Below are 14140 nucleotides of genomic sequence, written 5' to 3' on the forward strand. Positions count from 1 at the left end.
ACTTGCAGACTCCATCGTGGGAACTTTGCTCTCTGGACCAACGGGACCGGTTGTTCACAATTTATAATGATGCTTGAACTTGAACGGTTAGAAAATTTGGATCACATCACTATCATATGTAAATATCACATTTACTCTTCATTGAAACTGACCTATTACAAATAACAATACGTCAGACTAATACACATACACACACACTATATATATAAATATATAGTGTAATATATATATATATATATATATATATATATATATACATATATATATTCACTTTAGATTTTATTTGTTCGACGTTGAAACATATCCTTCAATGTTTTTATCAGCTAAATTGCCGAAATAAATAAATATTTCAACTATTTATGTTGTACATTTTGGCACTTTACGTATATCATTCAGCAAGTTCATATTTCCTGGTATGAAACAAATGAAATTTCTGTTAACGTTTCGTGTTCGCATATCTTTGTTGATTTTGCACAGAACCCTAACTATTTTGTTTATTTATCTCAAAATTATGTATTTACCGCTTGGAGGAGGATGGATCTACAAGCGTAACTTTCACGACGATTATTCTGCAATATTATAGGATCTGATTAATCTTCTGACTATTTTGTCATTTATTTTTTAATAGTTGAGGTCATATTCTGTATTTTCATAATTAGCTTGTTTGTTTAGTTAATATTGAAACAAATATTCTCTTCATAAATGAATTTATCATAACTATCACGTGGACGAATTTTCGTTGATTTAATAAGAACCATAAAGATAATGCTCTTTTATGTGTTGCGGTATGAGCAGATTTTGTAATATTTAAAGCAGCTTTACATTAGTAATATATTAATAAATTAGTATATGTAATTGTTTTTATATCTAAACTATCAACGACAAATCGAACAATTTTACAACTGGTTGCTTTTGTACACGTTTGTAATTAAATCTTCTGAAACGTTTGCACTAAGATTTGATATTTTTGATAATTTCTTAGACTGCCGGGATCGTTGTCATCTGCTGACTACTCACATTGGTATTTGCGGACGCTGATTTTAATTGGAATTCTTTTTGTGTACGGTATCTCTGTCTATAATTTCCTTTTGTTTTAATCTTTTTTGTTCGTTATACTCTATTGCGCTTTCTAGATTCGTGCGATTGTTGGTTTCGAGCATTATACTTTCTCGCACTGTATCATCAAGTCCTATCGTTTTCCTCGTTTTTTCTTGAATGGACTTCTCGTAATTTCGCTATCTCGATAAATTTACTATTCTTAACACCATTTGCCTTTTCGAACACCACGCTAAATCATTTTCGATATTCACTTCAATTGAGAGTGTTTGAACCAGCTGATAGCATTTCATTAAACGTTATATCATCAAAGTTTATTTAATTTAAATATTATAATTATAATACTAAATATTTAATATAAGATACAGTTGTGAAATATAGAAAATTCGTGGATTTGTAATTGCATGAAATATAATTAAATTAAATTTTACGAGAATTTTTTCCTGTAACTGTATACACATATGTTTAAATTGGATGTACTATAAGTATTATATTCTATTTACTATCACTATCCAATTGCCCCATCAAATGTTAGATTATATTGAGAAATTAATTTTACTCAATATTCATAATTTTGTTTGCAAAGTTTATATATTGTCGAAACATTTCTCGAATGAAAATGCTGTTTATCTCTCTCTCTCTCTCTGTTAACCCTGTACTTCTCCAGATCGCCTTCAAAATAATTCATTTTATTGCGCCGGGAGTTTCTCAGTGAAGTTTTAATCTAATTTTACCGGCTTGAATAAAATATGCTTAGATGCAGTTATAAATTTACAAGTATTTTCTATGTAACAGCTTGTTTCGTATTACCCGTAATTTGAATAATGTTTAGGTGAACTTGGAGTAGATATGTTAAAAGTCTTCAAAATTTTTAGCGTCTTAATTTAGTTTATGAATTTGTAGCGCCTTAACTTAGTTTACTGTAAGATTTTATTAGCTATCTACTTGTATAGTTACTTATGAACGCTCAATTTTAGTTTTTCTTCTTTCCGGAATTGCATAATAAAATTAAAATTTTATTAATATTTTATATGATATGCTTTGGCATTTTATAATATTAATAAAATATCATAATAATTTACGTTTATTTTAATAAATTGTAATATACGGAAACTGGGGACAATACGGAAAATATGATGTAACGGGGGCAATTAGTAACAGGAATTTTTCAATAAGTTCTTAAAAGATATTAAAATATTTTTTTTATTTTGATTGGACATGTAAACAGTTCTGCATAGTATTGTCATAGTTTTGGTTATGTATAATATTTTTTGTGATTGCTAAATTGTTTAAATAGTTATCTTGATTAATGTAAAAAAATCACACTTGACGTTAGTTGAAACAAAACCTTGAGGCTAGTTGTACCATTCACAAATTATATACAGATTCAAGTGAAAAAATTGGTTGGAATTTATAGTTTATAAAATGTGGACAAATGTACATTGTGTTACAGGAGACACTATCTTTTGATACAATTATGATAATAACTGTAGTTTACGTTGATTTATGACAAAATTTATATTATAGGAGATATTATATATTTTAATCGTATTAATTACAGTTTGCGTTGATTTATGAAGAATTTCTTAGGAACAAGTGAATTTTCTTAAAAATAAATAAGGAATAAATTATCGAAGGCATTATTGTCATTTTTATAGACGTTACAACTAGCCTTAAACATCTCATTTTTTCTAGGAAATTTTTAATTGTGTAATAGTAAACAACAGGTATGGAATTATTTTGATTTGATTTGCTAGAGGAATGGTTACGGTAACTATTCGTCTTTATTTCGTGGAAATATAATCAATGTATTTCAATATATATTAGTTTAAAAAAAACTGTTACAACTAGCCCCTATCTCTCCTGCGCATTTCATATAAAACAATCATTTCATATTTTTTAGAGGGAGCATAGATAAATTATTTACAAATTATACATTCAAATAAAAATTTTGAAAACAAATCGGGACTTGCACTTTTCATAACGAACAGCTGTTAAAAACCTGCCGCGGAAGTGAAAGTGTGCTAGTGAAGAAGTCAGTCAGCGTTTGCGATAATTGGACATTTCTCGTTCATATTAGCAATATCCTATTTTTTCCCCTTAATAGATTCGGTTCTGTATGTGTGGCGCGCCGTCGAATTTCACGCCAGCTCTTCGGCGGCATCCCATTAACGGAATGATCTTATCGCTAGCAACGGAACAAAATAATGGAAAATGATAACTGTCACGTCGATGTTATTCATTGCTCTTGCAGATCCTCAGTCGCGTGCTGCTACGTCTCGCTCGCTCGTAGCAGTACGCGCGACGCGTCGCTCTTTATCGTTCTTGCTCTAACGCAATGCTCGCGTTTCTTAAGGAGGCTCGGGGTGCATGTGCGACCGCCGCAAATAAATCATCGTAATAACGCGGTATGTATAATAAAGTCGCTCGTATATCTGGTGACACGTCGAGATCCTGTGGAATATCAGTTGGTACAGTGTCGCCTTACATATTATTACGTAAATGAGGTTAAAGTTAATAATTCGCTGTGTTGGACATTGCGTGGTCTTGAGTTTTTTATTACACTATGAATATAAATATACAAATGTTATATTTCAAATAATACGCTTGCGGTTTAAGTAGTGTCAGGTAATTTTATTTTGAAAATGTCGACAACCTGAATTATATTACTTACTTTCCTATCAGCATTCCTTACGTATGTTTTATGTATATACATAGAAACATAAAGTTACATTAACTTGGTCGTACCATCAAGGCCATATTTGATAATCTTTATAAAAGTTATAGACTGATGGTCTAAGATGGTGTAAGACTTGGGGTACTAAATTTATATATACTAAATTTTCACTTGCATCTATATTTGAGATCTATAACCTCAAGTGAAAATTTGATATCAAAACTATCTGATGTCGAGCTTTAGCGGCACATATAGAAATAAATAAATAAATAAATATGTATATGTATATGCGATTTCAGGATTTGTTTTTTTTTGTGTTCTTTTTACGTGTTTGATATATTCACCTTTCGTTTTAATGTCTTCCAATAACCATACATAGCGATTTCCACAACCCACAATACATTACTCAGGTATATTTACCTTTCTTGCGGTTTCAGAATGAGTTCACTTTTGTGAAATATATCCTGAATGTTTTCTTTCGTTTGCTATGTTCAATTTTTCCTACATCAGCTGTACTTTAAATCAAGGGTATCAATGCAGGATAAATATCTCTTACTGTAACTGGATGAACGAACAATTTTTTCGTGCTCTAAATTAGACTATCAATTATTTTTAAACTGTACTAAAAAGTCAATTTAATTAACTAGCAAAATACGAACAGCATTGGCAAAGACGATACGCCAGCTTACTGCAAAGTAATGAACGCTTAGTTGGAATCTTCTACAAAAACATCATAAAAAAGTTACGATTTTCATTCCGTGAAAATTAGCAGTTCATGCATGTACCTTGCTCTTTCCATCTTTTTTGTACGAAAACTTTTAGAGTTATCCAGTACGTGGCGGTGTTGCATTAACGACTGTTTAAAGATCGTATCTCTTGCCTTTTTTCGCTTGATTCGAGGAACGATGCGACCGGTAATTCTTCTACGATAACAGTATTAGTTTTCCTTGGCATCGGATGGTCAACTTGAAATGCTTTCAATGTGATTGCTCGACTAGGCAGTCCGTGAGTCGAATACTGGAACATATGGCCCAGCTGTACAAGATAACGAGTAATAAATTATTCTAGTGAATGAGTATTGGATTTTGAGCAAAAAATTACCTGTATTGAGATACAGTCTATGAAGGATGTCAATTTATAATAATAGTGTCGTGATTATAAAGCATATTGAGATATAACTATTCACATATATAATTTAAAATTTATGTATGAGTTTTTATTATTATCTGTACAATTAATATGTGTAAATCGCATTATATTATTCGCAAACCATTTCGAAAATTAAGATTATGTTATAACAGTATAAAATTATTTTTTTAATAATTCATTTTTTGTTACTTGCTTCGATGCTCATGATACTGTTCACATTGATGTGCGCTTGGAGTTTTAGTGGCTCATAACTTTTGGTATTACTTGTTTACAAAGTTCTCTTAAACTCTCCTTCAGGTAACAGCGTGCAGTTCCGTTACCGAATAGCGAGAGAGGCAAGACGAAGAAAAGCAAACAGTTTGCTTGTATATATATATATATATATATATATATATATACATATACAAATATATGTACATCTATAAAAGTATACATGGATATCTCCTTCGAAAGTATTGCGTATTCGTCGTTTCTGCTTGATATCTGAAGACTCCACGCTGCTTCTTTGCCGCGTAGCTCCTTGCTTGCTTACAATCTTCTTTCGCCTAGTCCTTTTGCAGCAATAAATTTCGAAAGAAACGTATTTGAAAATAACTCCGCCAGAATGAAATAGAACATCCAAGATAAAGCATGAGAGAGAGGATATCGTTTCACGCGCTTCGCAACATTCACCGTGTTGGCCAGGAAATAATTTCAGGATTTATGCCGCGTGCTCCGTTTCAGAGAGGAGGTCGGAGGACTGTCGGTTCTTTATATCTTTAGCGACCATGGAAATCGGAAAATTCCCCGTGTTAGTCTCGTTGCACTTCCACTGCAATTCAACAGGTACGTGGACAGAATTACTGTGCAACCTATGTGGTTTCGACTTTAAATGCTCCACTGTACAATACATAAAATTACTATAATGAAGAAGTAGGGTCATGTATAATAGAGATCTTTTTGGATTCTGATTTATTAAAAGTTCTTCTTTGATTGTTGATTGAAGAAACGTTACAAATGTTTTTAGAATATTACAGTTCATTCGCTTTGGATTTTTTGTATTTTATGAAACAAAATCGTTCTTTATAAATTGCGTATATTGCATAGACAATAATTGAAAAGAATGAGGGACGATTGATATTTTGCCACTGGATTTATTCATATGAACCGCTAAGTAAGTTTGAAGCTACAGTTCTATAGCATTGCGTGTTACCGGCAATGGGGTTTTATGTATACGCTACTGCTTTTCTTGAATATTTAATGTGGCCGCGACGGCGGCGGCGTTTTGCAGCCAAGAGTCGGTATTTGCCGAGACTCTCGAACTCTGCGGTCCCTCTCGTATATCAATAATTCAGGTGACTGGTTAGCCGTCGGCCTGCAAGTCATATTTACCACTAATGCCGTCGTAGGTCAGGTTTACTGACTTTATCTGACTTTTCATTTGTTACTAAACAAAATTGATTACCTTATACGTTTAGCATCAACAATCATGGTTATGATTATTAATATTACTCATTATTTACAACATTTGTAATATATTTTTAATCTGTTTATTTTTTCAAATTAATTAAAAGCCAAAATAAAAATATAGGATGATAAGTAAGTTATAACAGAACATTACAATTGACATTCACGAACTCAAACTAACAAATACATTTATATTAAAATAAACCTGAAATAAAAGTGATTAAAAAAATAAAAATTAAATAAGTTAAAAATTCAATAAGTAAATATTGAAAGAGGTAATAAATTCAAGAAGAAATTAACCATAAAATTAGCTATAAATCAAAGTATCATTTTGTAAATATGTAAAAATATATAACCTACATATATGTATAATATAAGAATAATATAATAATTTGTGGATAATATAATAATTTCTGAAGTTACATTTAAGTACTCTTACATGTGCTTTCACTGATTACTTATACTCATTTTGTTAATGAATTTAAAATATAGGATTTCGTTAATTTTATATTGTGTTTATTATTGAGTGTCCATCACAGTTCAACAGGGAAAGCAACATTGAAATTCAATAATGCGATTGTCAAAACTGTCAATATCATAGACATTTTACAATCTTTCATTGCAATTCATTGGCGATCCAGAACCCCGAACAACTGTTCATGATTATAACAAATTGAATCATATGTCATTTTAATATGATTTTCCTAATTCACAATGGTCCATATCGTTGCGATAAATGTCATTGTAAATCATTTGTGGTATATGTACTTTTCGTTCATTCGGGAAATATACGAATAATTTGCATACACATACGTTAAAGCACTTGCCAAAAGAGTACTGTATGTGTAAATGTATATTTATCTGTGTTTATGTACGTATGTGTAAATACATTAATATCTCGTACGTGTATAAACATATCATACATTAATATCAATTTGAACTAGTGTCGCGGTATCTATATAATCTTGCAGAGAACGCATCTAGCTGTTATATTAGCTGTTATAAATGGTTATTTTTGGCTATTTATGCGAGAACAGCATATCATTTACCAGGGAACTTTGACTGTTTTATGAGAGCTCACGCTTTGTACAAAGTATATTTAATTAATTTCAGTTTATATCATGATAACATTTTATTAGATCACCATGCCAAATTATGATATTCATGAGTTGCAGAAGGCAATACTTACGTACGCATTTATATATATATATATATATATATATATATAAATGTGTGTGATTCCGAATTGCTCTGAAATATTATTAAGATTATCCTCAATTTCACAAATATGTCGACTTACACTTATTACATATGTTACCTTTTCTTATGCACAAAATTTATACGTAAACATTATACAAGCGCTATTGCTAATATTTACGTTTATAAAACAAATTAAACAAGTGCTATCTGTAGACACATATGTATAACGAATGTTTTGCCACTGATAAATTCATATGTAAATGCGTCGAGACTAGTTAGATTGCTTTTAATATAAAATTATGCGCAAGTCTACACTCTCGTATTTGGGTAATTATTTCTATAATGTTCAGTTCTTCCTTTAAGTTTTCATATATCTCTTTCTAATACGGAGAACAGTCTAGAGAAGAGTAATTATTTGGTGTAGAGTATATGAAACTCAGTAAACATACACACATATACATAGGTATATACATAATGCATAATATTGAGTTTGTTGGTAAATTTTATTTATTCCAACATGAGCTGCATCGGATCATAATTTGGTAGAAGTATTTATAATGTTCTTATTTCAGAACAATGACTTCTTTGCAAATAAAAATCAGTTTTTGCTTAACATTTACGATATAAATCGAGCAATGAAATAAATTTGATGCTATTCATTATTTTGATATCTCATTTTATGATATGTATATACCAATCTCATTTTCTTTTACTATATTCCGGATTTGGTGCAACTGCATATTTTCCCAAAGTGATCTCTTTACTTCTCTATATAGTATAATACACGCAATATTATATATTATCTTTAAGTAGAAACACGCCATGCTAGATCGATTATACAATGTGATATTGATTTCCATCCTGCTTTGTATTCTTAAATAATTATAATTGTTGGCAATTTATAAGAATGCGTTTCAGCACACATGCACTGAAAATGATCTTCAGGTCTTTGTCTGCTTTACAACGTCTAGTTCGCAAAGACTTTGTTGTATTTTCAGTAAGAAACGAAATACTATTTTCACATACGGCAAACCATGGCAGATCTTGCTGTTATATTTCATATGGTTTATTTTTTGCACTTCACTTCACCTGAAATTCCTTTGCATCCGGCATCATTGCGATTGCTCTGCTCTCAACCCGGGCACGTTGTTTTTTCGATTTTCTCTGCACAAACGTCAATATGCGGTTATTGCGCTTATTCTGTCGGTAGTCGTATTCAATCTGATGAAGAAGAAATAGCGTCCAAGTTGTCGCCAGAGTTAAATGTGCGTTACGAACGTTTCCAAGATCTAGAATTCGTGTTTATTCTCGGTTTGAAAGCGTAATTAAAATGCGACGAAACCTATATATTTTACAAACTCGTATTATATATAATATATATAACATGTTGTGCCCCATCCACCGATGGTGCCAACAATATGTAGGTTTTTTCTGTTGCTATCAAAACTGTTACCAATAAGTGGAGGCTGATCAGTTGAACAGACGTAGACTTTCATATTTTTATTTTATTTTGTGATTTCTTGTACACTTTACAACAACTTTAACAACTGACAAACTGATCTAAACTAAATGAAAACTAAATGACGACTGAGTTCATACTGATCTGACTGAAGACTGAGTATGATACGGCGAATAGACTTACTCTTTATAGAAAACTTAAATATTTAGTAGATACTTCTCACAATATGTTTATAGTATTTATTGTATATATTGTTCGATACACATGATATCAATTGGATACAAAAGTATGTCATATTGTAAATGTCATCATGTATTACTACTAGCATTGGATAGATAGTAATATTTGTACTGTACGTGTGTAATTACTAATGCGATTTACAACGAAAGTGCTTTTTAAATCAACAAAGAAGATGATATGGAAAAGCAGCGATAAGAGATATAGCCGTTGGAATCAATATATTGGAGTTTACTATGCAAATAGAAAATTTTTGCTCAAAGGTTTATTGAATTTCAAACGCTTTCTCATATTATTTAGTGACAGTGTCAAGAGTTACAATTCTCTTGATAAAAGTTAACACTAAAACTGTAGCTTGGTATTGTTTGTGAGTACTAAACATTTTGTATTATACTTCACCCTAACAAATTTCAGAAGAGATAAACTGAACGCGGGGGGTCTTTATGGCGAAAATGCTGGGTTGTTCGACTACTCACCTAGAAACTTTATTCAGCCATGTAGATTCTACACAACAATATGTTTTGTCCGTAGCATCCGTGATTTATAGTAAACCAGACGGTAGACTGTTAGTCTGACAATGCATTATGGGTTCCTCTGTTTAACTTGCAAAGTGGCCTCGATATGAAGTTTGGGTCGGTCGTTACGGATAGAGTTCAAATTTTAAATCAGGGGGTAAACAAACAAAGGATATTTGTCATATGATGAACTTTTACTACTGTTAATGTTTAGCGATTCTATATTTTGCATTTTACCACTAAAGAGATTGCACATTGATATTGAAGTTAAAACACATTTGCTTTAGCAATTATTATGGGGTGTGTCTGTGTGTACTATATAGAAATGCTGCGATAACGATTAATAGGCAATAAGGATATTTCTTGACTTTAAACAAATCATAGAATGCTTATCGAATATTTTTGGCAGGCTTTGTCTGCAGGCCTATTAATCGGCTTTTCGATTACCTACGGTAGCCTATTAATCGTTAAACAAACCGGCATTTCTTGAATACCATGAGCAGCAAAAAAAGTTCAAGTGCGTTTAATTTACTGGTCTACAGTAAATGTATGAAAAAAATGGAAATCAACTAGGTAAGCAATATGCATCTCGTTGGCACTATCGATATTGCTGCCGTTATATCTTAACAACAGTATATCGCTATCATTAGCCGGCTGGGTGGCTGCACAGGACCTCTTCAGCCCTTCCCGTTTATCCACTAATGACTGACGATTACAGGCTAATCTCTGTGTAATCTCTCCGACAAATACACTTTGACTTCACTTCATCACTAACTCGAGACCGGTAGATTATGACGAAGAATATCGACTGAACGCTTTGCTGTGGCACAGATCATCTCATCGAGTTCATCTGTCCATCTTAAGGGGGATCACCATCAACGCGTGTATTTACCCGACTGATTTTATATCCTGATTTATTCGCGGTCGTTATTGAGCGCAAAGCCGCGGTATTTGGATTAAAAGAGTGAGATAATGGACAGTGATATTTCTAGAAACCGTAAATCTTTTTAAACTGACTTTACTCAACTAATTATTTTTTTTTACTAATTTACTTTAACTAATTTATAGAGTAAGCTAAAATAAAAGAGACTAGCTTAATTTGATGATTATACCTGCTGTATGAATTAACAAATTAAAATTTAAAACTTGAATATATGAATGACATATATACGGCATCATACAATCACATTCGTAGATTTTCCAAAATAATTATTCACTGCAAATTATGACGCCTGTTAATATTTTAAAGAAATAATTAATTTTTTATTTACTTATGACATAGTTATAAACGTATACAAATATCTTTTCCTAGGATGCAATAAAACATCGACCAATTCGCATAACAGACAAGAGAATAAACGAACAACAATAGAAGTTCTATGGTGGCGAACTTGCAATTTGTAAAACTAGTTTTTATGCATTCGGGTCACGTAACATACGTGCAGGCTCTCCGTTCAGAGACAAAATATACGTCGGCGAAAAATACAACAACATCGAATTAAATACATGGAAATAAACAGAAATAGATATGTGTAGAAAACGTGTATTTGGCTAACATACGCTATGCGTTGATAAATTTTCAAACTACGATAAAAAGTCTATCATTCAGTGATAAATAGTTTTTAGAGAACATAATTTTTATCCGATTATTTATACTTGAGGCCTGGAGAATGTCCGACATATAATTTAATCTTAGGTCCATAACATTATTTCAATACGTATCTAAATTAAACAAAATTATTAGATCTTATGATTATTTTAGTAGTTATAAATATAGTAGATATTCCTATGCCCAATTAACTTGTAGAGAACACGAAATGCATTCACAATTCTGGCACTAGTCCAATAACCTTAACTACAAAATTTTTGCGTTAATACGCGTCGTCTTTTTGTGAGTAGCTTGATTGCAACTTAATATTCGAATGACCCTAACTACTATAGCTCTTTCACATATGTATCTTATGGATTGAACCATTCAGAGATGCCCACGCGGAGACCTTCAACTGGGTAGTCGCACTTGCAAAGTTTACTCTATCAAATCCGTTTATGCGACTGGTAAGACGGAGCAAAAACGAATGACAGAAGTTACAATTACTATTGATCACGAAGTTCACAGCTTGTTTAGAAATTGACTTTGGAAAACTCTTATTGAATAATAACGAATCGTACCATTAATGAAACTGGAAAATGAAAGCTCATTGTCAGTCATTGTCAATAATATTTTTTGTTGCTGTCAAACTCTTTTTATTAGAAATCGGTTGATTAAGTTTACTTTATAGCGAATTGGAGGTAATTTTATATATGCGAATGAAACTTTGAGAAATTAATATCTGCTGCGATTTTTCTTCAGCATCTTCTTTAATAGTTAATTTGCAAAACTAAATTAAAATTGCAAACCTAATGTAGATTTACTTTTGCGTCTGTAAATGCTAATTATCTATGATAATTCAAACTAAACTTAAATATAACATTTTTTACTTTATTTCTTTCTACCGAAAATAAGTCCGATATAATGTTAAGTAAGTCTTATATAACCCCTCAGGTGATAGCATCATGAATAGCGTGAGGCGCCACACAGTCTGTACGCCTGTTACAGTGCGGCCACGATGCGTGAAAACTATGTGCTGCCTGGCTCATTTATATACCCAAACTGTTATATATATATGTATATATTTTAAGCTAGCTTTATTCTAGCATTAATTAATTAATAAAACACCTTTTACTTCATACAACACATTTAATAATTCACCAAATTAACACAACGCCGAACTGTTCAACACTCCAGTTACCGCCAGACACCGACTCGCACACAGATACATACTTCTGTTCCGTAAGGGATCAGACACTCTACATATGACACACCATAGAGCACATACACGTCAGGATAGACACTCTTGGCCGTTTTATTCAAATGACAGACATACAATATTATAGTTCGGCCAATCCTGACCTCACAGGCGTCCCCGACTGATGAGATCTAATACCACAGTAATCTAAATCTAATATTACAACACAAATCATAAAACCATTACAACATAAATCATAAACCATTACAACATAAATCATAAACCATTACAACATAAATCATATTTCATTCACTTATTGTCTCTACCAACTTTGTCGCCATCACTTATTGTCCTTATACGCCTATTATTTTTATACACTTATTTAATTTTAGTTCTAGCTTATTTCTACGAATCATCTCTAACACCCTACGCAACACCTCAATATTCTCCTCAATTGTTTCTGTGGCCATTAGTAAATCGTTCATGTACGCTATAACTTCACAGTTCATCATAAAACAACGAAAAATGTCACTTACATATCTCATAGGTACATTCGGGCTATTACAATACCCAAATGGCATACGGTTGTATTCATATTCTCCCTGTGCACACCCCAAGCTAGTGTATTTTCTACTAGTCTCAGCCACCACCACATGAAAGAAAGCGTTCTCCAGATCTAGCTTCGTAAAATACCTCTTAGACTTCGGTGAGTCCAAGCAATCATCTATTCTTGGACTGGGGTAAGGATCGCGCACCACCCGTTTTTCAGTCTCCAAATATTCCTCTCTGACCAGATCTCCTACTGTCGCGACCACTCCATAGCCATGCATTTCAAATGCAGTCTCTGGCTCTTCCTGTTTTTCAGTCTCCAAATCTTCTGCTGTCGCTATCGCTCCATAGCCATGCATTTCGAATGCAGTCTCTGTTTCTTCCGGCTTTTCACTCTCCAAATATTCCTTTTCTACCAGATCTCCTGCTGTCGCTATCACTCCATAGTCATGCATTTCGAATGCAGTCTCTGGTTCCTCCGGTTTTTCACTCTCCAGGTCTTCTACTGTCGCTACCACTTCGTAGTCATTTTCATCTGATATATTTATATTTGCTCCGTCTGTGGTAATCTCACCATCAATCGCCAATATTTCGTTAACTCGAAATGTAGTGCTGTCAGGCGCCACCTGCGCCGTACTCCGGACATTTTTGCAGAATCTCTGCTGATGCTCCTTTGAGCCACAGTCGTAGCACGCCACTCCATCGTTCTTCGGTTTGATGCACCTGGACGCCATATGTCCCACTCCGCCACAATTAAAACACCTCACCGTAGGATATGTGCCTTGTGTTTCCACTCTAGGAAACACTGTTGGCTGTACCCTCGTAGGCGGCATCATATTGCATCCGCGTTCCTCCGCTGTCAACTCATTCATTACACCTAGCAGAGTTGCTAAATCCTTAAATTGGCTCATCTTGGCTTGAGCCTGGAGTGGCGGGTTGTCGAAGCCGTCTATCATATAAGCCAGTAGATCGGACTCCATAAAACCCAACCTATTCCCTAGCGCCATCTTCTCCTGAAAGTATGCGCTAAACGGTTCCTGTTTTCGCCACCTCCGAGACTCAAAGC

The 14140-nt window shown here is 32.9% G+C and overlaps 1 protein-coding gene across 7 annotated transcripts in view; it reads left to right on the forward strand.

Annotated features, from left to right (window-relative positions):
• Positions 1–14140, forward strand: part of LOC113378477 (muscleblind-like protein 1) — a 248109-nt gene that overhangs the window by 148563 nt on the left and 85406 nt on the right. The window lies entirely within an intron of this gene.

The sequence above is a fragment of the Ctenocephalides felis genome, unplaced genomic scaffold (assembly GCF_003426905.1).
Source record: "Ctenocephalides felis isolate EL2017-DRISC unplaced genomic scaffold, ASM342690v1 CF-g0.4_SCAFFOLD_01886, whole genome shotgun sequence".
Lineage (NCBI taxonomy): Eukaryota > Metazoa > Arthropoda > Insecta > Siphonaptera > Pulicidae > Ctenocephalides > Ctenocephalides felis.